The sequence below is a fragment of the Marmota marmota genome, unplaced genomic scaffold (genome assembly GCF_001458135.2).
Source record: "Marmota marmota marmota unplaced genomic scaffold, marMar, whole genome shotgun sequence".
Classification (NCBI taxonomy): domain Eukaryota; kingdom Metazoa; phylum Chordata; class Mammalia; order Rodentia; family Sciuridae; genus Marmota; species Marmota marmota.
Window position 1 is genome coordinate 6,100,089 of NW_026000037.1, and position 27,273 is coordinate 6,127,361.

At 47.8% G+C, this 27,273-nt stretch overlaps 2 long non-coding RNA genes across 4 annotated transcripts in view; both read left to right on the forward strand.

The window, feature by feature from the left end:
* The first annotated feature begins 14,518 nt into the window (after nt 1-14,518).
* LOC107136759 overlaps nt 14,519-27,273 on the forward strand; it is a 93,282-nt gene continuing 80,527 nt past the window's right edge. Inside the window, exon 1 of one of the 3 annotated variants that reach the window (XR_007350834.1) lies at nt 14,519-15,443. This is a non-coding gene — a long non-coding RNA (uncharacterized LOC107136759). The remainder of the gene's footprint in view (nt 15,444-27,273) is intronic. The other 2 variants (XR_001502758.2, XR_007350833.1) reach the window with 2 other exon arrangements.
* Nucleotides 19,703-26,338, forward strand: LOC125619341. Its single transcript, XR_007350835.1, has 2 exons — nt 19,703-19,779; nt 20,684-26,338. It is a non-coding gene; the product is annotated as an uncharacterized LOC125619341 (long non-coding RNA).

The following is a 27,273-nucleotide window of genomic DNA, read 5'->3' on the forward strand; positions in this document are numbered from 1 at the left end:
CCAGGGCCTCCAGACCCTGACTTTGCCCAGCGAGTCCTGTGCTGGATGTCTAACCTACAGAGTCAAAGGGGTAATACGCTTGTGCCAAGTGTGTAGGAATCTCTCATGGCAGCAGCAAAAACTAATACGAAGAGCTGAACAATACGAGGCAGCAGATGCCAGAAGCATCACGTGGCGGAGCTTGTTATTCCAAACAGGGCTGGGGCCGCCGTGACCATGCTCCTTCCTCTGGAGCACAGGGTGGTTTGAGTGAGTGACTCACTAGCCTCCAAATAGAGGCCTGGGATCAGGAATCCTCCCAGCAAGCCAGGCCTTTGTTTTTTTTTTTTTTTTAAATTTACTTGAAAATTCTGTCAGGTTCCTGAAAACTTGCCTGTGTATAAAAATTATCTGGGAGACTGAGAAGTTAAAAAAAGATCATCTGGGGAATTTGTTTAAAATGCAGAGTCTTAGATCCCATTTGCTGGAGGTTCTGACTCAAAGGTCTGGAACAGGGCCCAGGAATTTGCATTGAAAACCTGGTTCTTCTGACACATGTTGCTTTGGAGGATTCTCCCACCAGAAACCCCTGCTCCTTGGTGGCTGGAGTTGGGGTCTCAAGGTCCCTACTTGTCAAGCAGATGATGTACACAAGGCCATTAGAAATTACCTGCTATTGTGTTTTGTGCAAAATTCCTACTTTTGCTTCTGTTTGGGACAGCCAGTCATAACCATCATTAGCATCAACCAGAGGCCTGATTGTAATACAGAGAGGTGGCCTGTGTCACCAGAGAGGAGGCACTGGGGCCGCTGAGCCCCAGGACTGTTTGATCTTGTGGTTGGTTTGTCTGCAGTAGCACTTCCTCATCTGGCTGATGGGCGTGTCAATTCCAGATGACCTTGGAGGGCCAGGGCAGTTCAGCTGTTACTGACTGGAAGCTGCAAACTCAAACATTTAGACTATCCTGAGGATTACAGATGTGCCGAAGGGTGTCTTGGCTCTCCCCCAGCGAGGGCCATGGAGGTCACCTCCAAAGAATGCTTGCCTTTGTCTGGTGCCTTTTTGAAGAAGGCTCTGTGCTCGTCTAGCTCCATGCAGCTCTCTGAAATGTCAGGAGATAAGAAATGCCTCTCAGCACGGAGCTTCCAGACACATATGTGACAAGAAATTTGGCATCAGCCTCACAAGTGTCAGATGTCTAGGATAAAGCAATATGGGTATAGTATTTCTGGTGCTATTTTGGTGCCTCGTGCATGAGCCTGCAGCATTGGAAAACTGCTTCTCAGCTTTGGGTGAGAGCCTTCCTGGCGCTCGGCAGGCATGTCTGAAAGTACAGTTGGGTCACACGCTAGTTATGGACCCCAATGAGTCACTGGAGTCATGATTTTGAGCTTCCAGGGAGTGCCCTTGAAGGGCCTGTGACAACTTGGTGGCATTAGTCAACTCTCATAGCACCCTGCAACATTGGGAAACCTCTTATCCTGGCTTTTCAGGTGCAGACAGGGCCAGTGGACAGGGGCATGGGCTCCATCGGTTGAACGGTATCAGGTGACAGATACCAGAACACATTTCTACTCTGTGTAACTCAGGGAATATGTCTCCTGGCGAGAGAGGCTTTTGGCACTTTGGGACTCGCAGAAAGACTGGGAGTTCTCCGTCTGGCTGCTCATTGGTTAAGAGCAAATGCCTAGGGCACTTGGCTTAATGACTGCCGTGAGCAGTGTGAAAAAATGTGTAAGAAAAAACAAAATATGGTGATGTGGAGGGGTAGCTGTGGCGGTAATAGCCAACAGAATATCGCATGTGAAGTCTGAGTGATAGCACGCTCCTCTCACCCTCTATTCACTACTGGCTGGGCCCCCTTTTACTTTTATTTTTATTATGTATTTATTTTTTAAAACTCAGGCGATGTGATCTGGACACCATAGAGAGTCTCCTGCAGATTCAAATGTGGAAAAGAGCCACAAGGAAAGATGAAGGAAGGCACTGCTGTTAACTTGTAGAAAGAAGGAAAGCCCTTAAAGCAATGCGAAATGTTATTTTGTAGAAAACAATTTACTTTTCTGTTGATGAAAGAACTTGAGACAAGTAGGTTTATGCCAGACCCTGAAAGGTTTAAAGAGTCATAGGAAGGAATTTTCTGGTAGCCAGAGTAGGTTGCCCTGAAAGGGATTCTCTGCTTCTGAAAGTCATTTATGAATAGGTGAAATCAAGCAGATCATGATGGAGGTCAGTGCTTCAGATGGCGCCCCAGCACCCTGAGTGGGCTGCCTGGTACTGATGGGGGTAGGATTATTTTTCTTTCAACTTTTTGGTTTGAAATAAACTTAGCCAGGCACGGTATCACATGCCTGTAATCCCAGCGGCTCAGGAGGCTGAGGCAGGAGGATCCCAAGTTCAAAGCCAGTCTCAGCAACTTAGGGAGGCCCTAAGCAACTCGGTGAGACCCCGAGTCTAAATAGAATACAAAAAAGGGCTGGAAATATGGCTCAGTGGTTAAGCACTCCCTTGGTTTAATTCCCAGTATCCCCCACCCCAAAGGTGCTAATTGAAATAAATTTAGGCTGATATAAGAGTTGCAAAACTACTACTCAGAGTTAACTGTGTGTCATTCACCCTGCTCCTCATGATACTGACATTTCCACACAACCATGGTACAATTGCCAGCATGGCAGTGGGGGCTTTGAGGGAGGCAGAGTAGGCGGGGCTCATCTTCAACAGAGCACATCACTTATTTGATAGACTAGAATTCCACATGGGTTTTATTTCAAGAAATGGTTCTATTGCAAATCATCTATCTAGGAAGATGGATAGTTGGAAGACTCTCTGATACTAGTATTTTATGCTTTTCACGATTATTTCATTTGTCAAATAATCAGAGGGTAAATATTTTTAATAAAGACACTGAGAATTGGTGATGCAGCTCAGTGGCAGCATATGTGAGGTCCTAGGTTTGAGCCCCAGCATGACCCAAAAGATGTTTATTGATACAACTAAGTTGTACACACATACATCTTTGTTGCTTCTTGGTTGATTTGGGCTTGGGCTGCTTTAGGCAGGGCCTTGACACTTGTTCTCTCCCCAGTACCAACAGCGGTTGGCACCAGTCTATGCTGGATTAATATTTGCTAAACGAAACCAAATTGGCATCTTTTCTGTTTTCCCACTTCTGTTTGTGGCTTGCTAACTCAAATATCTGCTCGGGCCTTCCCCGTCCACTCTAATTAAAACAGCAATTTTCTTTCTCTGCCTATTATCCTGTCCTGGTTCTCTCTCTCTCTCTCTCTCTCTCTCTCTCTCTCTCTCTCTCTCTTTGTGTGATTGAGTTTATTTTGCAGTTGCTGGGATGGAACCCAGGGCCTTGTGCATAGTAGGCAAGTGCTCTGCCAGGTTTCTTTCTTATTTTTTATCCAGAGTAATTATCACTGCTTGAAAGACTGTTTGTATGTTTGTTAAAAAATGTACAGCTTGTCTCTTACTAATAGTAAGCTACTTGAGGACAATGATTTTCCTCCTTTTGTTGAATCTTTTTGCCTATATGGTGTCTGGTACCAGGGAGTTTACTCAAAGTACTTGTTGAAAGAATGAATGAGTGTAGACGCGGTCACCTGTGTTTTTAATATACCAGTCGTCAACTTCAGAAAGCTTCACGTGAGTGTGTTTGGATTCGTGATTTCCATACAGGGAAACAAACTGTGATTTCTTTTTTCAATTAGATCCTTGTATGTATGAATTTCCCTTTGCCTTACACTGATGTTGGAAAATTATTTCTCATTTTAATCTCCAATAGTGATCTTGCTGCTGGCAATCCCATAGGAATGTTTTTGAACAAAAGGTATAAATTCGATGAAAGGCTTTGAGCTAGAAGAAAGAAGAGGCTAACTACCTTCCAGGTAGCTGTGCTGTCATTTTTAATTAGCGTGATGTAAAAGCAAAAGAATCACATGGTCCTGTCCGTGTCCCAGGAGTTGTAGCACCCACTGGATCAACAGGAATCAGATCCTGGCACAAAAATTAAAGTCACTGACAAGACTAAGCAAGTGGGCATCCCCCGGTATGATGGCTGGCCCATTTCTCAGAGCCACATGGAGAAGGACTCGAAAGATTTGGTTATCTGTATGTGTGCATGTGACTAATGTGCCCAGTGCAAATCTCTACTTAAAAACATTATTTATGCATATAAGACAGGTTAGGCACTAATCCCTGGAAACTGTGACTATGTTAGGTTACATGCCAAAGGGGAGTTTGGGTTCAGATGAGATGACTATCACTAGCACATGACCTTTAGTGGGGTAGGCGCGCCTGGATTTTCAGAGTGGATCCAGTGTAAATACAGGTCCTTCAAAGTGAGAGAAGATGGTGTGGCCATGTGCTGGTGTGGAAAGACTCTCTGGCCATTGCTGCTTTTGCAGCCGGAGGAGGTCATGAGCTGGAGAATGAGGACTGCTTCTAGAAGTAGAAAGGCCGGACAGCGGCTTCTCCCAGAGAGCCTCAGGAAGGGACACAGGCCTGTGGGCCCCTGGATTGTAGCTCACTGAGAATGGTTTCTGACTCGTGGCTTCCCAAACTGTGAACTAAGAGATTTTGTTGTTTTATTTCAATTTCTTATGGCAACAGCAAGAAGCTTACAACAGAGAGTGTCATTCATATTCCCAAAGATCCACGCTCTGATCCGACCCAGTCTCACCCACTGTGCCCCTTGGGTCTCCAGCAGTGCCTCTGCTCTAGTCAGATCAGCCTCGGCCCTCTCTCCATGTTCCTCTGGGCCCACTCCTGCCCCACGTGGTCTGTGGGTTTTTCTGATGGGGAAAGATTTCTCCCTATGGCCAGAATGCTTTGGTGAGGGCATAGGCTTCTTCTTCCATGAACTGCGAGGCCAGCTTTACCTTGACTCTTCCCGACGATCAGACATCAAGCAATTTCAGTCCTGTGCTGGCGGCTCCTGTGGCATGGAGACCCTTGGGGACCCACTTTTACGAACATACACATTGACTAGTTGTGGACACACAGAAGTAGTTACGAGCAGCCCGTCACGTAGTATAGCCAAAGTAGGTGCAGGGCACAGAGGAGTGAAGAGCAAGAACGGCTGCTGCTTAGTGGGGTGGGCACGAGGGCCGAAGATGGGGTTTAGGTAGCACATAGAGAGGGGCACTCGGGCTGACTGGTGAAGGAGGAGTTCGTGGGGCAGCCAAAGGGCGGGCGGAGTGTTCCAGGCAGAGAGCAGCGGTGCAGAGGAGAGAGGCGATACAATATAGTTTATGCAGGGATTACAAGTTTTTTGACAGCACAATGGGTGGGTAAGAGGAGCATGAGGAGGAATGGGGTTAGAAGACAGGCAACCACATCAAGTGGTTTTATGGGTCGGGCTGAGGGGTTGGGGGGTAGTGGGGAGCCACGGAACTGTTGAAGCAACAGGATGGTTCTCACTTTGGGACAGGTCCTCTGTGGGCCACAGGGAGAATACATGTGAAAGAGTTGAAGCCAAAGGCAGAAAGAGAACAGCTACGAGTCCATGTTCTAGGGAGAATTCAAGGGAGAATCAGTAGAAAGGAGGCCGTGGAGCGGGTGACCAGGCAAGTGTTGGTACGGCTCTCTGAGATAAGAATGTTGAGTTTGTGGAAAAAATCAGATGTTCAGCTTAATGTCAAATTTGAAGTGCTCACAGATATGAAGATGAACTTGCCCCAGCAGGCAGTTGGTACCAAGCTGAAGGATTTGCCTGTTGACAATTTTGGAGTCATAGCATCTGCGTGAGTGTGCAAAACAAGAAAGAGGGCACAACCACGTAAATAAACAGGATTCCCATAAGTGGCTCAGGGACCCAGGAGACAGAGCTGCCCCTGCCTCTCAGTCAACTTGGGCTACTACAGCAAACACACCACAGACGGGTGGCTGAGGTACCAGAATCGATTTCCCATAGTTCTGGAGATGAGGAGTCTGGGATCAAGGTGGCAGCCTGTGTGGTTGGTGTCTGGTGAGGACCATCTTCCTGGTTTGCTGATGGCGTCATCTAGTATCACATGGCAGAGAGCAGAGAGAGAGGGCACAAGCTTTTGATGTCTCTTCTTTTAAGGACACTAACTAACCCCATTTCCACGGGCTCCACCCTCATGACCTAACCACCTCCCACCTCCTCATACCATCATGTGGGGGTTAGGATTTCCACATGTGATTTTGGGGAGATGTTCTGTCCACAGTGCCCAGGATCAGAGAGAAGGAGGGTGGCAGGACATTTCGACAGTGTGGGAAGACACCAGGAGGCCAGGCAGAATGCCAAACATGGTGGTCGCTTGAGTGACCTCGCTGCAGGAGCTTTGTGGAGGTCGTGGGAGGGGAAGTCAGAGTTGAGAGTGTGGGAGGAAGTGGGGGAGCCCGGCGGGACTGTGGGAAGTCAAGGTAGAGGGTGAAGGTGAGGGGGAGCCATCTGTGGAGAGTGCCGAGTGGGAGGAGAGAGGAGAAGGAGAGGACCAGGAGGGAGGAGGGGAGGCCAGCGTTACCAGAAGGCAGATAATCCAGGACAGGAGAGAGCCGGCCTCAGCTCAGAGGAGGGTCCCCCAACTGAGACTGATGTGGTCAGTTCATGTGTTGGGAGGTAGAGTTGGGTGTAACAAGGTGAAAGAATTTGCAATCAACATGTAGGAATTGTGGGTCATTTTCAGGGACCCAGGTTCTGGGGACAAAGCCCAGCAGTCAAGGCGATCTCTAGGGTTTGATCCCCAGGCTGATGAGGAAAGCGAGGTGGGGGTCACTGGAGTCGGGAAGTCAAGGGGCTTGGAGTTTCAGATGCTGGACGGCTTCCTCAAGGGGAAGTTTACTTTGCCCACACTGATGGCAAGACCGGAGTGGAGAGGAAATTGGTGAATTAGGTGGTTAGGGTCTCAGTATCGCACTCAGATGGTGGTTTGTTCCCTTATGTAGTAACTCTCCATAAGGGTGATTGACAACAACCCTGACCAGTAGGTAGCCTGCTCTCCTGCTCACTGGTTTCTTTAACAGTGGCAAAGAATGAAGGCATGTTGCATGTGATTCCCCGGCTGGTGGGGGAGAGGCGAACTCTGAACGTCCTTTGCTTTTTTTCCAGGGAGGAAAAACATTACCGACAGGTAGACAGTCTCTACCTGTTGGCTGTTGCACTGAAAACTTGCTTTACCTCAAAACTAATTCCTACCTCTTGGAAGATAAGAGCAGAATTTTGGAAGGGTCAAATTTTTGAAGGTAAGAATGAGATCTTTGTTCCCATATGACCAAAAGAGATAAAAATCTTTCATTTAATGAATTCTGTATTAACTGTCTGTGGTTTGTCAGGCACAGAGGCATACGCCAATCCCAGGGACTCAGGAGGCTGAAGCAGGAGAATCACAGGTTCAAGGTCAGCCTGGGCAACTTAGCAAGACCCTGTCTTAAAGTAAAAAAATAAAATAATTGGGATCTAGCTCAGAGGCAAAGCACCCCTGAGTTCAATCCCCAGCATTAAGAAAATAAGCAAATAAACAAAAACTTCCTGTAGTTTCTGCAATAAATTACTATAAATGTGCTGTGTTAAAATGACACAGATTTGTGCTATCGCAATTCTGGATCAGAACTCCCAAATCAAGGTGCCAATAGGGCTGTGCTCACTCTGAAGGCTCTAGGGATCCTTCCTTGCCTGTTCCCTCTTGGTGGCTGCCATGTCTGTACAGACTTCTCTGTTGTATCTTTAACTTTTCTGTTTCTTATAAGAACTCCTGTCATTTGGGGGCCCACCTGGATAATCCAGAGTGGGCGCATTGCAGGATCTTAACTTGATTACACAATTTCTGGGTGGGCATAACTTTCGGGTGGGACAATCATTCAACCTACTACATATTCCCAAAGACTTAATATTTTTATATTTTGATCAACGAATAAGATTATTTCTGTAAAAAAATTTTTTTAAAAAAAAAATTTCCAAACACCTTTCCCTCTCCTATGAACCTGCGTGCTCTGGGCTCAGTAATTAGGTTTGGGAGTCTTCTAGATCTCATGGTCAGAAAATAGGTGTGATTTTTAAAAGATAGTAATTTGGTGATATCTCGCTTCTTCAGATTTGATCCGCCCCTTTGCAGGTAGAAGCCTGAAGGGAAAAATCCTGAAGGCAAAAATACCCAAGGCCTCTTAAGCTTCATTTATGGTCTACACTTAGGCCACAGATCTCAGAGAGGTTTTAAGATCTTTGCTTTACTTTTGGAAACAATAGTTGACAAGATCTAACAAAAGTTACAGCATGAAGACTGCAGCATAACCCGAAAGGCAGAGAGGGAGCCCTGGCAACACTGTTCAGGGGACACCACTGTAGCTCAGCCGATGTGGCAGTCCCTGGATCGTTGTGTATGCAGACCAAAGAGACCGCAGCAAGTAATTCCCACAGAGCGTGCTGATTGCAACTAAGTGCGCTGCGCATCTAACACTTCTGTAGACTAACAAATATTTGATTAAAGCAGTGAGAAACCAAAACCATTTCTTATTCATGCTATTACAAAAATCTCCTTCTCTTACCCTCAATTAATAATTTTGTTTAGGATTCGCAAATATATCTATCAATAGTCATTAATTCTCATTTTTACTAGAGTCTCATATTAAAACTGCTTACAGGACACTTATCATTAGAAATTCTGCCATCCCATCAATGTTTACATGTCCCAAACCCAATTAATATTACCCAGGAACCTCAGCAACCTCCCCATGTCTCAACTTCTGGTATTGATGTTACTTGTTAGTGATAGCGTAGTCCCCGAGATTTCCCAAATTGAGAGTGAGTTATAGCAGAAAAAAGTCTGGGATAGTTGTCGAGATTTGGGATTTTAGATTGTACCACTCAGATAATTTCAGTTAATTCACATAAACGTCAGCATCTGTTTGCTCACGTGCAAAACTAAGGGCCTGGCTTCAAGCTGGGTGACTCATTTACTCCACAACCACGTTCACAGCATCTACCACCTGTCGGCCGGTCGTGAGCAGAGCTGGTGTGGGGACGTGGTGTCGACCGAGCAGGCCCACATCCTGGCATCCTGGACCTGCTGCGCTCGTCTCTCTCTGAGCTCTGTGGACTCCGTCCCCGCAGTGTCTCTGCCTCGGCCCCTCTTTCTCTCTGCACTGCTGTCACTGGGCCAGGCGGTGCCACGGGCCTCCTTGTCTCCCTGCAGCCTCCCCACGCAGGGCCACACAGCACCGTGCTCTCTTGCCAAGGCCTCCCCCAGACTCTGGTGCTTCCTGTTGCTGCTGCTTCTTCTTTAAATTTTTTTATTAATTAATTAATTTATTCTAACTAGGTATACATGATAGCAGAATGCATTTGGATTCATTGTACAAAACTGCAGCACAACTTTTCATTTCTCTGATTCTACATAATGTAACTTCTTCGCACCATATGTGCAGTCACACATGTACCTAGGGTAATGGTGTCTATCTCATTCCACCATCTTTCCTGCCCCCATGCCCCTCTTCCCATTCCTTCCTCCCCTTGGCCCCATCAAAGTTCCTCCATTTTTCCCATACTCCCCCCCGCCCACCCCTGCATTATGGATCAGCATCCACTTATCAGAGAGAACGTTCAGTCTTTGGTTTTTTGGGATTGGCTTACTTTGCTTAGCATGATATTCTCCAACTCCATCCATTTACCTGAAAATGATATAATTTTATTCTCTTTTAATGCTGAATAATATTCCATTGTGTGTGTGTATGTGTGTGTGTGTGTGTGTGTGTGTATATATATATATATATATATATATATATATATATATCAGAGTTTCTTTATCCATTCATCTATTGAAGGTATTGAAGGGCATCTAGGTTGCTTCCACAGTTTAGCTACTGTGAATTGAGCTGCTATAAACCTTGATGTGGCCAAATCACTGAAGTATGCTGATTTGAAGTCCTTTGGGTGTAGACCAAGGAGTGGGATAGCAGGGTCAAATGGTGGCTCCATTCCAAGTTTTTTGAGGACTCTCCCTACTGCTTTCCAAATTGGTTGCACCAATTTGCCATCCCACCAGCAATGTATGAATGTGCCTTTCCCCACATCCTCGCCAGCATTCATTGTTGTCAGTATTCTGCTTCTTATAATGACGTCCCACTGTTGTAGACTGTTGTCAAGGTCTTCTGTAATCTATCCTCATCTTCATGGCTCACGTTCTGTTTTCTATAAGAAACCCATCTTTGGTCACCCCAGTCTCCTTATTTCCCCAGACACTCTTCCCCTCTTCTGGTCTGCACTTGCTGGGCTGCCGGGAACTTTCCCAGGGATGCAAGCCCCTCCCTCAAGACCTCCTTATGGTCCATATCCTGGACACATGGACATGTGGCTACAGAGTCCTGTAGCATACTCGCTTGCTCAACATGTAGGTCTTACAGCTTCCGTGCATCCGGGAGCTCTTGAAGTGCCAGCGCTGTGTCAGGTGTTTCTTTCATGGACTAGCCTGAGTCCTGGAACATGATAGCAGAGGTTGGGATCCTGAACTCCAGAGTCTGGCTGCCCAACACACCTTCATGTTTTCCTAGCTGTGTGGCTGTGGGTGATTTACTTATCCTCTCTGAACTTCATTATCTGCAAAATCGTGGCACCACTATTACCTGCCTATTACTCACTAGTTAATGTGAATAGTTGGAGTGAATGAGTGAGGTATTTAAAGTAGGTCTTGGTATGTATGTTCCGGAAGTGTCAACTATTTTTATTTCACTGGATTATTCTGCAAATTAAATGAGATAAATCATATAAAACTCTCAGAGAGGTGCCTGACCTTTAAGAAGCATCAATAAATTATAGTTATGGTTATTATTATTTTATTTCACAGATGAGGAGGCTTGGTGGAAAAGAACATGGCCACAGTGATGATTGCTGTCAAATCTTTAAAATTTACAAGCTGGAATTCTAGTGACCTCTGATTTTAAAGATGAGGGATCTGAGGTTGGGGAGATTGAGGCACGACTAGAAACCAGCAGAGCACCCAGACAGCCCGGCAGCAGGCCTGCCGCAGAACTGTTGTTCTCGGGCTCCTGGGGGGTTTCGAGCTGGTGGTGAGAGTCAGTGTGGGATTTGGGCCTGCTCAGTCCTGGTTCCCATCCTGGCTTTGCCACTTACCTCAGCAGGACACTCGATCCTCAGAGCTTGCATTTCCTTATCTGCGAGATGGGGACAGCAAGACCTCCCTCGTATGATGGTGGCAGGAATCGAGCAGGTAATTTAAGTAGTGCTCCCGGCAGGGGGCGGCATTCAATACATCTCACACTCGCCTTCTTCCCACTGAAAACTTGAGCTACGGGTTGTATCTCTTGGTGCCTTTAATGAGTCTGTGGTGTGGGTTAAAACGCACGCAGTGACCAGAGAAGCAGCCCGGGCCCTGACTGTGTTATGAGCAGCCACCTGTGGCTGGCCGTCGAGGTGCATGGAAAACGCCAGCTGGGAGGGTCTGAGTGAGGGCAGGAGGGGGCAGGAGGGGGCAGAGAGGGGCCAGAGAGTGCCAGGGCAGAGCAGGTGACCCAGAGCCTCTGGACACCACTGGAGTTTTCTACTGTTTGGACTGAGGTGGTGGCGACTCAATCAGCATGAATGACCAGGTAAGAAGCAACCGTAGGACCCATGACATTAATAAAGCCAGCGCCCAGGAATCCAGAATGGGAACACCCTCCCCAGCATGCCATTCCTGAGCAAGCAGAGTGACAGGGCTTGTCTGAGGCCCGTGAGGGAACACGACAGGCTCCCGCACACGTGGCCGCCCTCTGGGCTGTGCGGGCTGCGCCTTCCTCCTCCTCCTGTTAAAAGTTTAATCAAGGTGTGTCACCTTTCACAGGGTGGCTGTTCCCCGGTGACGTCTCTGCTCTCTCTGAAGGACAGCTGCTGGTCTGCGTGGCCGGGAGCAGCGATGGCTTCTTGGGTTTCCACGTGCTTTCCTGTCCCATTTCCCATCTGTGCTCCCCTCTCAGGGACACCTTGTGGCAAAAGTGTCTCCCAGTTCACAGGATTAATTTAGGAATCAAATGATTTCCTAGATATGTCCTGCTTGAGTGTTTGTATCAACATATTTGAAATACTCCACATTGATCCTCAAGAATAAGACCGCGGAATTTTATCAGAGAGATTGAACAAGGAGGGCCCCATGGTTGGGCCGTCTGAGTTCAGATGTGACTGTGCCCCCTCTTAGCCGTGGGTCTCAGGAAGCTACCAACCAGTCTGAGCTCACAGAGTGTCAAGAGGACGGCGGGAGACGATGCAAGGCCACAACAAGACTCTCCATCAGTGTCAGCTATTTAATCATTGTTCATATCAATGTTATACAGGTTTGCATGTTTGGACTCTCTGAGGTAGACATGAGATCCCTTTAGAAAGCCCCTAAACTTGGGATCAGTTAAACACACACTTAGTGGAAACTTGCTTATCTGTAAAAGAGAGAGAGAGAGAGATGGTTGGATGGAGAGGCCTGAGATTCTTTGTGCCCCTCGAATGCCGACGAAAGCCACGACGGGAAGGGAAGGAGTGGGGGGAGGGGGGTTAATGTCATTGCCATCTCTCAAGTCTCTGAACTTGACTGGAGTCCAGTGAAAAGATAGGGCCACGGAAAGAAACGCAGTTTAGATTTGCTCAAGGACCCTGCTTCTTCTTAAAGTCTTTCGAGGTTTCCATCCATCCGTCTGTCCGTCCATCTGTCCCTGACATTTGCTGGTCACCTACTCTATTTCAGGAACCAAGCAAACAACACCCATTCCCAGCCTTTAAGATATTAGAGAAGCTGGAGAGTCAGATGTAAAAAACGTTCTCAAGAATACCCACAGAGGAGCCTGCGGTTGCCAGCGAGGCTCAGGAGAGGCGCTGCCCTTCTGCACCCGAAGCGGTTTGCAAATGCAGACGCATCGTTGTAATAAGACGTTTTGAGGAAGAGGAGCTTTGTCCACGCCAAGGGGACTTGCCTGCTGATCACACTTCTGACTTCACAAGTGAGATGGGCAAAGCTTACCTCACCCTCGAGAGAAACAGACCCAAGGAGGGGCTGCAGAGGCGCCTCAGAGCATCCTTTCAACTGGCCTCCCGTTAACAGGGGTGTGAACACCTTGGGAAGGTCTTGCTGGGATCCGGTCCCCTGACAACTTCCTGACGGACCAGGAAATGCAGGAAGAGTGCTATTTGAGCACATAGCTGAGAGTGGTGGCATTGTCCAGGACCTGGGAGTGGGCAGGTACCATGCCCAACTCTGGTGAATGTCCCCAGCAAGAGGCTGCAAGGAGCATCTCAGACCTCATCCCTGCCTCTGTCCCCCAAACAGGGAGCCCTGTCACCTGAGTCAGCAGCTCAGGAAGGATTTGTGGTGAAGAGCTGCCCCTGTGGAGAGGCTGCAAGAGCCAGGGTGCCGAGGTCCTCAGGATGAGCCATGCCTGACCCCCTCAGGGAGTCGAGGACCTGAGTCACCGTCATTACTTTTGCAAAGTCTCATGTGTTGTTGACTTCAAAAAAATGAAACTTCAAGCTGGACAGCTGTGTCCTTTGGGACGAGGACAGAAGCTGAGATGGGCAGGGCTGCGCACAGCGTGGTCCTGTGAGCGTGCTGCTGACTGCAGCGGACCACCCGAGTGGGAAGGCGCCAGGTCTCCTGGACACCAGACGGGCTCCAGGACTGTGGGATACGGGGGGTAGGGACAGGCGCTAGTCGTTCTTCTGCGTGGGCGAATCAACTTCAGGTAGGCAGCTTCTATGAGCTGTAAAAATGGCGATGACAGCACTTACTTCAGTGTGGATATTCAGTTTCTGACGGGGCCAGAAAAAAAAAAAAAAAGATTCACTTGCAGGGCTTCCCTGCTGTTAGGGCACCAGCCCTCAGGCACTGGGGAGGACAAGGCTCTGCAGGGCTCATCCCAGGGTGGGACAACAGTGAGCCTTTATGAAGTGCTTCCCACGGGCCACGGAGCCCAGCTGCTGCCCACCTTCTCCCACTCACTCCTCAGGTAAGCCCATGAGGGTGTCGTATCAGCCACACTCACAGGTGAGAAAACGGAAGTGGACTTTGTGGTGGAGGTAGCGGCGTTGTGACTATCAGGGCCTGTCTCTGGGGCAGGCTCGTCCAGCCACAGTACTATGACAAAGTGCCTGTGGCAAGTGAGGACACCAGATGTGGCATTCTCCTGTCCTGTGGGATCACCATGTAGCTGGGGTCAAGTGAGCCCTGAAGAGAGGATGGTACCATTTTGGCATCTGGTGGAATTGGAGATTCTTGGATCCTAGGCATAGAATCCTGGGCAAATGGCTGTGTCCTGTACCTTTATCATTGTTATTGCTACTACTGTTGGTATTATTTCTCAGTACTGGGGGATTGAACTCAGGAGCACTCTATCAATGAGCTATATCCCTAGCCCTTTTTATATTGAGACAGGGTCTCTCTATGTAGCGTAGGCTGGCCTCAAACTTGGGATCCTCCTGCCTTGGCCTCTCAGGTAGCTGGGATTATAGGTGCGCACCACCGTGCCCAGCTGCATTCTGTGATCTCACCTATAAGGTGAAGGATGTGTTGAGCGAAGGCCATTGGAGCACCGTCCACATTCAGAAGCAGTAGCTACCATGTGACTAGAAAGGTAGGGTGGGGTGACAGTGAGAGATTCTTCATTTTCCAAGTCACAGTGGCTGGTTAACAGGAGACACCAGAAAGCTGGACATTTAGATGACATGCTTCTTATCCTTGTGATTTTTATTTAATATGAAGGGTTTCTCGCTCTCCCTGTACATTTTCCACGAGGGTCCAAGAACTCAGCGAGGCTGGTTAACTCAATTCGTGTGATCTGAACTTGTCACAGTAGCCACAAAGTAGTTGCTTTTATTGCAAAATCTCCTTTAAGGTTTTCTTATAATTTAGTCTCTACTTTGAGAAAGAGTCTTGGCTTATTCTTTGTTTTGGAATTAGAGATTATCATAGTTGTGTTCCTTGATACCAAGGATGTTCCCAGTCACATCACCCACCTTCCTGGGCTGACTCTGGGCCAGATATGGACAGGATATGAAGGAAGTGGGACCACAGTCCTGCACTCAGGGGTGTTTACAGTTAGATGAAAGGAAAAAAAAAACCAAAAAACTAGAACATCACTAGCTGAGATTAATTGCTGTTTTAAGGATTAAGATCACATCTAGCAAAATAGAGTCAATTGAAACACTTTATGTGGAAACCCAGGAAATTTTACTGGCAAAATTATTTCAACATTTACAGGTCTGAACTTTTGACTTTGGATGTCAGCCCAACTGAATGTTTAGGGACCGAGAATAATGATTAATTACCATTTCTCCAAAGAGGCTGAAATGTTGAGGAGAGATGAAACAAGGCTCTTTTAAAATTTAACACATTTACTTGAAGATTAGATGAGGGGATAAATAATATATAACAAAAGCGGTAACTGAGACCGCTCCGTGATATGGGAGGAGCAAACGGTGCTGGGTTGCTTCTGCATCAGAGTTAGCTGCTGTCTTTGGGCTCAGGTAAGAACAGTTAAAACAATTTTGTTGATAGCCCACTGTTCACCAGGCAATTGCTAACAGATTTATGTATGTCGTATCCTTTGGTTCTTACTATAAACCCATGGGTAGATATTATTATAACTGGCATTCTAACCCTGTGGAAATTATGGCTCATAGAGGTAAAAACACTTGCCCAAGGTTACCTGGCTATTAATCGACAACCCCAGAATTCCAAGCCTTGAGCCTCTGACTTTGAAGCTAATATTTTTAACTATTCCTACTCCTCCCATATGTTTTATGGTAGTTGGGAGAAATGTAGGCTCATTGCTTGTAGCAAACCTCAAACACCTGATCCAAGAGGCTGAAAGGTGAGTGTGGATGTCCACTCCTCTGGGTCAGTGAAGCTGCTTCTCTGGTCATTGTCAGCCCTTTGCCAACACCCCACAGGCACAGTTTAAGGCTGACATCTTGAACTTGGCCAGGTGCAGTGGACAGAGGGGACCTGGCTCTGGATGTGAAACCCAGAGAGAGACTCTGGCTGCTTGGCCAACTGTCTCTCTGCCTGTGTGCTGTGGTCTTCCGACTCAGATGGATTAAGTCTGCAGCCAGAAGTACTTCTCAGCCTCTGGTATTTCTTAATTCAGTGGAGTATTTCACATGCATCAGAGTTAGAGGCAGAATCAACATGTCTCAGAATCAATCCCCTCCTTCAGACGCTCCTGCCTGGTTTGTTGACTTGAGGTTTCTGTGGATTAAGCACTGTTGCAGAGTTCTGGAAATTGTTTTTTTCATTCTGTTTTCCCCGCTCTCTCTGCCCTTCGAATTTGTCCATCATACCCTTGAAGGTCCTTCTTGTTGGCTTCCTCCTTTTATGGCCTTCTTTTCTGGCAACCTGAGAAATGGTGTGGAGTGATTTTGTTGGCACCATCTCAACACCCAGAGCCCTGAACGGATTTCTTCATGGCTTCTTGAGTAGAGATGTGCTGGAAATGCTAAATATACCACACAGTATTTGGGCTTCCCATGTACAAACTTCAAACCAGCAGTCCCCGAGCTCTTGTGGTTCACACTGGTACCCAGGCCTGAATACAAATCAGACCACCATGTTCTTCAAAAGGTGTCAGCATTCATGAAAGTTGAATATGAGTGAGCTACTCTTATTTTTATAATTTCATTTAAATAATATAATTTATTATCATAAATTTACATGTAACTCTATTGCAAATTAAGCTATACCAGGCTTAGCTCCAAGCACAAAGTATACCCCTTATGAATATTATTCTTTTCACAGAGACTCCTAGGAAGGACATAGATTATATTTAAATATTTTAAGAAGTCATTTATTTTCAGTGAATTCAGGGACTTACACTGTGATTGTTTGTCCGGCCTTTCCCCAAACCTGCAGAGCAGGCCATGTTGAGCTAGTTGGGTGCAACTTCTTCATTTCTTCGCCACATCTTTGTTGAGGGCTTCCAGTTGCAGGTCCTGCAGCGTGTCCAAGCAGTGGGGGGAGTAGAAGTGGACTCAGAGCAGTGCCTTCACAGTGGCGTGTCCCACCTGCTGCGGAGACCAGGTGTGCAGATGTAAGACCATTCAGCACAGGACACGAGGGATAGGTCCTCTCACAGCATGACTGATGTGACCCGGAGGAGAGATGGATGCCTGAAACCCATCAGAGCCTGCTGACACTGCTGGCTGCTCTGGGACCACCCGTCTCGGGCCACCAGCCAGGAGCCACCTTCTTCCTCTTCCTTAGAGCCGGGTGCCAACACCCAGAGGGCCACAAGAGGGTGCTTTCCTCCTTCCAGGTTATAGCAGCTCCTTCCACTTCATGGAACTGTGTTTCCTGGGCCCTGGGAAATTCAGGGGTGGGCAGAGGGACGCCATGCGAGGTGAGGGAGAGTGTGAGCAGTGTGTATTTCTATTTTTGTCTGTATTTATGGAATCTCTCCTCCACTGAACTGCAAGCTCTGGGACGGGATCTTGCCTTTTGACTGGCTTACTGTCTGGCACCCCAGAGTTCCTAAATAAATACTCCTGAGTTCAAAGAACCCATCTGGACTTCAAGTCCTCAGTCAGAGGCCTTCAGGTTGTCTGCCCATCAGATCCACCCAGGGCCAGCCTGCCCTGACATTCTCCTTCAGTAGTGGGGCCGAAATGTGCTTTGGAAAGCTCTTACATTACTCTGACTCGAGGGCTGCAGACCGGCTCTTCCTGCCCCGCACATGGCTGCCTGGCTTCCCTCCCCGGGCCCCCAGCTGCTGGTGTGTGGGAAGCACATGCCCGCTCCTGGGCCTGCCGTGGAGGTCCCTTCAGCCTGAGCGGCCTGCTTCCCCATCCTCCCCCTCTTCTCATGGGCATCCCCTCCTGTCATCCAGGCCCACAGAGGAAGGGAAGTCCCCAGAGTCACCTTCATGGGCGGAGGAGTGGGGGCACCTGGGAAGACCCATGCAGCATAACAATGATATCTTGGTTTCCACCCCAGGGGCTGCCCCTTCTGCAGGTGGCACACAGGGGCCACCTGCTTCTGTTACACTGAACTGAATACTTAGACGAACATGGGTGCGACAGTGGAGAGCCCCCCAAGGTTGGGGCAGGGTTTCTCCTAACAACTGAGACCAGTAAATCTGTTTTCCAGATTTCCAGCAGGAAACTCAAGGGTATTGTGATGGTTATGGAGGAGAGTAACACTTGATAAAGAAGGGTCCTTTTAGGCTGGGAATGTTGCTCAGGGGCAGAGCACTTGCCTAGCAAGTGGGTTTGATCCCAACACCCCAAAAGGAAGGGTCCTTTTGTTTTGGGGCTTGGCAGTGCTAGTGTAGGTACACAAAGAGCTGGGGCCTTGGGGCGAGTGTCTCTGTATAGAGCCCGGGTGAGTGTGCCTCACCGGGGTGTCTGTGGACGGGTCAGCTAACAGCGTCAGTTCCATGAAGTCTTTTCTCATTGACCAGGCTGGAGATTAGTACCTGTTCACAGGGTCACATGCAGAGTTGGTTTTAGTTAGTTACAAAGTTGTCAGTTTATGTTCAGCATCAATAGAAGAAACAGCTTTTGAAACTTGCATTTGAAACTCTGTTTTAGGATGTGGTAGAGGAAGTTATTTTCTCTCCATTGGAAAGATTCTGGCTTGATTTTTCTGATGGACGTGGTGGTTTGTGTGACCCACTGCTGGTCCATGGGCATCGACTGTGGGCGTCACCGTGATGGCCACCCTGGCCTCACCTTGGCTCTGTTTATATTCTTGCTTTTTTAAAAAACTTTCCTCTCACTTTTTATTCATGTTTTGTGCAGTAAGTATTTGTGTAAGTTGTGTTTTCAATCTTTCCGAGATTATGAATAAATTCTGAGACAGTAAAATTTGAAAGATGCATTTTTCTTCAATAAACAAGCAAGCATGCCAAATGCAGTTCTCACAGGGCTGGCTGGTTGGGAGCTGGCCCATAACAGAAACGTCAGCTTTATGTAAGGGTCTCTTTCTCCTCTGTGAGTTTGAGTGGAGACTCACAGGGCCGTATTAGAAGGGTGTGGTAAAGGGATTCTCACCACCGAAGCCCTGAAAGGTGCTCCTGCGTTAGGTAGCAATCAGGTACAATTTTAAAACAAGCTGCGGGCCCACAAGGTTCAATTTCTGCATGGAATCGTCTATCGACAAGCCCAGCCTCGACCCAAAATAATCGAACAGGTATTCCAGTCTTTGTATGAGTTTCTCAAAGCAGTCAAGGGGGACTGGCTCTTTGCCAGCCACCCATTGTGAAATCTTGGTTCCTCGCCTTTTGAATCCCCTTCCACTATGGCTTCTGTCACGCTGTGGCTCTGGGTGGTGCCTCTGCCTGGGCTGCTTTGGTCAGAGGCCCGTTTTCTCACACCTCTCTGGATTTCCTTCTCACGACCCATTCTCTGATTCTCTATCATAAAAGATTTATGAAGTCGGCTGACAAAGATGATTCTTCTGCTGTGGGTGGGTTGGGAATTCTCAGATGCTAATAAATCTCTGTCATCTGGGAAATAAAAAGGGATGAACGTGGTAGAAACCCTGGAATGCGGCCTTGGCTCAGGAGTAAGCGCGGGCTGCAGCGCCTGAAGGGGGCAGTTGAGGCAGAGGTTCCAGAGCTGGCCTCTTCTGCTCCTGTCTGTAACCACACTACCCTGGCTCCAGGGCAAGGGACTTCATGGCCTCAGCCTGGAGGTAGAGTCGCAACGCCCTCCTACTGGACCAGGCTGAAGGTGTAGGTGCCGATCGGGGGACATCTGGGGGGAGCAAAGGAGCCATGCTGCCCTTGGTCTGGAGCAAGGAGGGAAAGAGTCCGATTCATTACACCCAATTTCCTGCTGGAAAGTGGAGGTTTCCATTCACAAAGTGAGTCATTTTCTTGCTCCAAGAAATCCAGTAAGTAATATGTTTATTTACTGCAAACCCATATGCTTATATATGGTACACCAACTTCTGGTCCCTGATCAAGCCTCCTGTGTAAGGATCACAGTTGAAGGGAATCAGAAATAGGTAGAGGCTAGGTCAGAAGATTGAGCCACAGAAATATTGACCCAGTACCACAGGGTTAATTGATAGGATCATTCGAATTGAACTTATGGATTTTCCTTCTCACTTTATATTCTTTTCTTCAGTGAATATTTATTGAGTGCCTGCTATTTGTGAGTTCTGCTAGGTGCTAAGAACATTAAGATGATAAGGCACTGGCCTCTGCCACCCAGGAACTGTGTCATAGATAGTAAGGGACACGGGAGAGTCAGAGGATAATTAAATCACAACACACGCCAGGCCACAGTTGGGGTAAACCAGAAAGTGGTGGGAACCCAGAAGAGGGAGGAACTCCTGTGACCTCGAAGGGTCACGGAGGGGAGCCCTGGGGCCAGGATTATGCGTAAGAAAGAGTTTGCTCTTTTGCCGGGGTTACATTTACTAGGTTTTAGTTTGATCACTCTGTTTCATAAATATTAGAAACCATCTTCTGGCCAAATATGGTCTTAGCGTTTGGTCTTTTGGTTCTCCCAATTAGTGACAGACCACGGTAGCATCCCTGGAATGTTCTTCTGAGCTGAAGAATGTAAAAGATGTAATACACAGTCAGAAGCCGATCACACCCCTGGGGCCTAGCAGACAAGTGCTCTGATTTGTTAATAAGTTTATGGGAGACTCTCACTTGGGCCACCCAGAGTTGCCTTCCTGTGCTGATAACACCCTTAAAATATACACTAGTTTTGGGAAAGATGATCATTCTGAAATGTTTGTGTCCAATCTCCAGGTCCAGGCTGAATGGACAGATGTCACTGTCACCAGGGACCACTGGCGGTGACTTGGAATGACTTAGCATGTGGCAGAAGTCCCTCCAAGCAGGAGTGAATTTGTTGGGAGAGCTTGCAGCCAGGGGCCTTGTTTGAGGGTGCAGCCTGCTCAACACCCGGCGGCACCAGGTCTCTAAGGCTTTCCCTAGCTCCGCAACACATTTCTTGCCAGTTTTTAGAAATAAACTCTGATTTAGAGCTTTGTATTTCTTCCTTAGTGTTTGTTATAAAAGTGACCGTTAAATACAAGGTTTTAGTGACTCAAACAGTTGGAGGCTACAGTTGGGCTGACAGCTTTAGTAGAGTTGTATTTTCAATTTTTTTTCCCCCAGCCTGATTTTGGCTTTAAGTTAGATTGTAATAATCGTAGTAGAGCTCCTCCCTGTCCTTCCTTGAAGCGTTCTTCAGACCCAAGGCCTTTCTAAGAGTATTTATGACAGGAATCCTGTGCCATTTTAGAGCTTTCCTCTTCTGTGGGGCCGGCATCTTATGGGTCTTCATCTTCTGTAGCACTGCAGGAAGCATTCTCCAGAAAGATCTGTGGGGAGGACTCGGCCCCTGTCATTTGCATGGATGTGGCTCTGGTGGGCTAGTTCAGGATTGGTGTTGGAATCTTGTCACCTGGGTGTATTTTCCAGCTTAGTTATTTGCTAGCTGTGGGGCCCTAGGCACCTCAGTGCACATTTCCATGCTACGTTTACCTCAGCTGAAGAGGTAATGATGGCAGTGCCCACCTCAAAGGGTGATTGGAAGGATCAGCCAGTTAGAAGACTTGAAGCGCCTCGGAGTAGCTCTTTGTAGTGGCAAGTGCTGAACAAATGTTAGCTGCTGTTATTATCTTATGAGTTCACAAAGGTACGTAGCATCATTGATGAAGCCGAATGATCCAGTGGCCATCAAGTCATCCCACGGGGTGACTTGGGTCTGTGGGTTGCGCTTGCTTGCCAATGGTGGGTAGAGGAAATTAAACGCTAGACCACCCAACTCCATCGGTGTCAATGCAGAATGATGATCTTCTCGAAACAGTGGGAGGCAGTGTAGCTCAGGTGCCAAGAGCCTTGGTTTGGAGTAAGTCTGGTGAAATAGCAGCTCTGCCACTTACATGGCCTTTTTGTGTCTCAGTTCTCTCATCTGTAAAATGGAGCCAATTCCCCGTGAGACCGTTCAAAGTACAATATATATGGATTTTTGGAACACATACTGAACACTCAAAAAATTATAGAAGGTGAACAGAGGCGGGATGGATAGGTGTAGGGTGAGGGCTTTTCATTTACGGCTTGCTCCCTGGTACAAGGGACAGGGGCAGGGGCTTTCCGGGGGCAGCAGGCATCCAGCAGAAAAAGGGAACACTCAGTCCTCCTTCACTTTAACAATGTCAAGAGAAGTTACACAACCCAGGAGCCTAATGGCAATTTGCTGTTGTCAGTGTTATAAACATACGTGTGAGGGTGGACAGCTTTGTCCAATGAGTCACTGTGGAGCTGTCCCGTCTCGCCCAGGCACTATGCTTGCACAAGATGGGGTGACATCAGCTTAGGAAAAGACCTGGTTTTTCTACTCACTGCTGGAAACAGTGGTAGTGGCTGTGCTGTCCCAGGGTTTGTTCACTCTTACAAGGTTCCCAAACTGCAGTGGATTAAAACTCAGGTGGAAGACTCGTATGAAGGGCTCCTGCCAAAGCCTCATCCCCAGCAGTCCCAGTTTGGCAGGTCCTCTGTGTGGCCAGGGGGGGCTCTGCATGTGACAGACTCTCCAGCTGCTTCCCACACTGGTACTTAGAAGATGACGCTTTAAGGACAAATTCAATGAGGATGGCAGAGTAAAATTCCCCTGAAGAAGTCAACTGTCCCCTGCACTGGCCTTATCCCTAGCGTGGTGATTTGCTCCTAAAAAGGCAGGAGCAAAAAAGCCAATTCTGCTTTATTTGGAGCCAAGACACTGCTTAATAACCTGTGTTAATTGTTTCTCACAACACTGCGTGAGGGACATGATATTCATTCCATTTGACAGAAGAGAAGTCGGGACACAAGGGAGAGTTCTTTAGGGGTGCCGTGTGGTTTGGTGCAAGCATGAGTTATGGGCAGACATTACACAGGTCCTTCAATTTGTCCCCAGCCATCTGGGTATTGCTAAACACATCTGTTCCTTCTCCTGGAGAGGATGCTCCAGTGTCACCAGATGATTTAAATTACGTCAAGAGAGGGGCTCCATTTGTCCACTTCTCTGGTTTGCAGGGATGCTCAGGGGATCCTTGGTTTCTGTGAGTGGCATTCATTCAGGGCTTGGGTTTTTAATTCTGAATTTTGATTTGCATTTGCCTGGGGTGTTATTCTGCCAGGGCCTTCCCAGTCTGTTCTCTGCTGCTTTGCTCCTGAAGCTTTACAGCTAATGGAGGGATAAAGAAAGGTCACTGCAAGAGGCGGCAGCATGTGCTCGTGACTCACTGGCGGGCCTGGTGCGGAGCCAGTTTGGGTGGGACGCTTGCTCGACTGGCTGCTGGGCCTGCTTTCATGTGGCTCTCAGCCACCGCCCTGCAGGAAGCAGTTTCTCGCCTGTTCCTGGGCAGAGGGAAGGCCTGATATTCTACCTGTCCCCTGCTGTTGTAGACTCGGGTCAGTGCAATGGAGCCTGTTGGCCCTTTGAGGAAGAATCCAACAGTCAGGTGCTTGGCAGCTCAGGAGACCATGGCTAAGCCAGACCTGGGAGGAGCTGGGTTTAGAGACCAGTCACAGCTACTGCAGCCATTAGGGGTGTATTAGCATCAGGGCCTGAAGGAGGTCACATGGGGCTGCACTGGCAGGGCAGAGTCTATCTCTCTCTGTTGGCATTTGAGACCGAGGGATTGACTGCTGTGCTATTAGCAGCATCCCTGGCCTCTGCCCGCTGGAGGTTAGTAGTCTCCCCACCCTGCTCAGTCCATGCCACCAGCACAATCAGCTCTGGTGGAGACCACTGTGGTGTGGGTGGGTCCCAGGCATGTGGCTGTCCAGGATTAAGGAGATCCATGCTCCATTCTGACTTCCTCGTCATCATAGCTAGAGTTTACTGAGTACTCACCGTGTGGTGGGTACTCTATATTTTGCATTCATTCTCCTATTCAAATACACAACACTCAGCCACAGAAACTCTTATTGCTCCCATTGTATGGATAAGAAAACAGAGGTTCACAAAAGTTCCTTACCTATGTCACACAGCTTGGGGCTTGAGCCTGAGCAGAAGGCACCCCCTCCTCACCCTGTTGCCCTGTGGAGTGGAGCTCTCGTCAGGAATCTTGCAGAAGGGCCGAGGTGCAGCATAATGGCCACCAGCTGAGCCAGAGGTGAGCCCTTCCCTTCAGGACTGGGGTCCAGGAGTCTAAGGACAAGCCCTGTGGAGGTGGTTAGGGTCGCAGATGCACTGATACCAGGCAGAGGATTCAGAGGAGATGCACCTTGCAGGGTGGTCAAAGGTAGACCTTACCTAGGCTACCTGTTCCTGACCCCTGAACCCTGAGACACGACCCCTGATGTGAGCCCAGATGTGCCTTCTTCACTTCAAATGCAGCCCTTGTGACCGGTCCCCACCCACTTGGTTACTCCTGGAGGACCAGCCCTTCTGTGGCAGCGTTCCTGCTGCTTCTGCTGATGTCCTGCTGCCTGGGGCCAGGGGCATGCCTGAGCTCGGAGTGGACGCTGAGATGACTGGACAACATGGTTTGCTGACCACCTCTTACACATGACGTGGTCTCCAGTGTGTGTGGGAACTGACAGTTCTGCACTGAGCGCCTGTGGGCAGAGCTGACCCTGGGAATGCGTATCCAGCAATAACTGCATTTTTCAAAGAAAGGGTCAGGTTCCTCATGTGTAGTTTCCTCAGTTAACAAGGGCAGCAGGCAGAGGCCAGGAAGAGGCTACCTGAAAACCAAATGACAATCTCTAGCAGGTCTTCTTTCCCCTTAGTGGGGCAGGACGGATTGCATCTTGGAATGCATGGTTACTTTGTAGTCTGGCTGTCATCTGGATCCAAATGGACTTGAATTTGAAAAGTGGCATGAATAGCCAACATTAGCTTTGCTTATTCGGACTTCTTTTTCCATATTCAATTCATTAGCAATTCAATCCACATGCAGTGTGAAAACTGGGAGTTACTTGGCAAAAAAAAGAAAAATTTCACCTGAATTGTGAAGGGCCTGCTTGGGTCCTGCAATGATCTGGGGGGAGGAGGGGTCCTGCTGCTCACATGCCTGATAGTCACTGAAGTCCCATTGAGCTCCTCAGGGTGACATTTTACCCAGCAGTCACCACGCAGGATTATTATGTATTTCCAAAAGTCTGTGACGCTGTCTCTATGGTTCCCTCGCGCCCTCTCTGGGGGTCTGCCCTTTCTTGAGGATATTGTGGTTGATTCTTGTTGGTTCAATGACTGGCCATTTGAACATCAGAACACAGCAGGGCTTCTCACGGGGATTTTTTTGCTTTTGCTTGCTCTGCTTTTACCTTTACCTTATTTTACTTTCAATATTACAAAATAATATGTGCTTATTGAAGGCAAGTTAGACAATGCAAATATACAGCAAAGGAAAGAAAAGGAAAAAAATCACCTGTACTCTCACAACCCAGATGGAGCCTCTGTTAGCACTTGGACTGTGTCCTTGTGTTTTTGTTTTGCTTTTAACAAAAAGAGGGGATCAAGGAAATCGTCAGAGGCACGTGGCGTTTTCTTAGTAGAATTTTCAAAATGATGCTTTAAGAAAATCTTTTTATTCTTTGGTAAACAGGAGTCATCGTTGACGATTCTCAATGATATACTTGGTTTGGGAAACCTAGTAAGAAATGCCCTATTTCCTCCTTGCTGAGAAAGGGTATATCCAGAAGAGAGTGTGCATGCACGCGTGTGTGCGTGTGTCTGTGTGTGTGTCTGTGCGTGTGTCTGTGTGTGCGTCCTGCGAGCCAGCATATGTAAATGGACTCTCTGTGTCTCCTGAAAAAGAAATTCTGTTGCTGGATCTGCTGACTCACTGCCAAGCTCTGCTGCAAGCAGGGAGCAGATTCTAAGTTATTCGAGCCAAACATTTGGCCCTCCTGGTTTATTGGCTACTGTGACAGACTTCTCCTCACACCTCACCTCCTCGCTGGCGCGTGGACATATCAAGAATTTTGTTCATTTTGCCTCCTGATCTCCTCCTGTTTCTTTCCATTACTCGATGACAATTAATCCCAGTACCAGCCCAGCTCCCTGATGCACAATGTCAGCAACAGCCAGAGGCTTCCTTCCTGAGGTCACTGCAGGAATCCAGGTCTCCTCTAAGACCTGGCTCCTGAGCTCTGGGGAGGGACCCTGGGAGGGAGTGCCTTCAGCCCTCATTGGTCACAGGCACAACAGCTCCCTGTTGCCTTTCCATGCCCAAGGTAAGAGCAGCACATTCAACTAAACTGGAGCTCTGCCACACCCTGGGGGAACAAGTGAGGGGTGCCAGCCAAGGAAGAGGAACTGTGCTATCATGGAGAATTCCTCGCCATCCAGGTAAAAGATGATTCAGCACAGACAAGTGTGACCAGGAACACCATCGCAGAGAAGATGCATCACAGGATGGCAAGTCCAAACAAACCAAAAAAAAAAAAAAAGAAAAGAAAGAAGTGTTTAATTCTAATTGGCAAAACCTAGGCACAGGAAGACACTGGAGGCAGCCTGCAAGGGCTTTGCAGGAAGAACTCCTATTCCGGCTCTCTGGTATTTCCCGTGTCTGCATCCAGTGTTTGGGATATGCCATTTGAAAAGTCTGTAAAGGATCCTAAGTTTAAAAAGACCAAGGATTGTTAGACATGTGATCACATGGTCACCCTACGATAGCCCCCTTTTTAGTAGAATTTTCAAAATGATGCTTTAAGAAGATCTTTTGATTCCTTGGCAAACAGGCCTTGATAATTCCCAGTGATGTACATGATTTTGGAAATCTAGTAAGAAAGAATGATCAATCTCTCCTGCTTCACAGAGGTGAAAACAGAGAAGACTTTAAGAAGCCTACCCAGGGTCATAGCTGGTAAGCTGCAGAGGCCGACTATGGGCCAGGAAAATGTTGAGTCCTTGGGGATCTTATTCTCTGCTCTGCGTCCTCTTGCAATGAAAGCGGTCATAGTTCTCCGACTTATCGTCAGAACTCTGCTAATAATTGGTTGCCTTATATCAGACAAGTCATGTTACCTTTCTGGGCTTCAATTTTATCATTTAGGGAAAAATTTCTATAATCCTATAGATGTGTTTATGCCATTCCCTACCCACTCCTACAAATCTTGGAATCTTGGATTCTGGATAGAGAATCACAATTTGCTTCAAAGGAAACCCAGGCTGGATTTTGCATTAGTTCTTCTTTTGGACTTGACTTCACTTTCTCTGCAGGAGAGTGTTGCAGGGTCTCTTCTATAAGCAGAGGCAACTCCCCTGGGGCAGCTGATTCCATTGGGTAAGTCCTACTTAATGATAACATGAATTTCATTGTGGCCAATCTTCCCACGAAAGATTTAAGAGGCGACAATTCAGGGAAGAGGAGACATTCTTCAATTAGGAAAAGTAC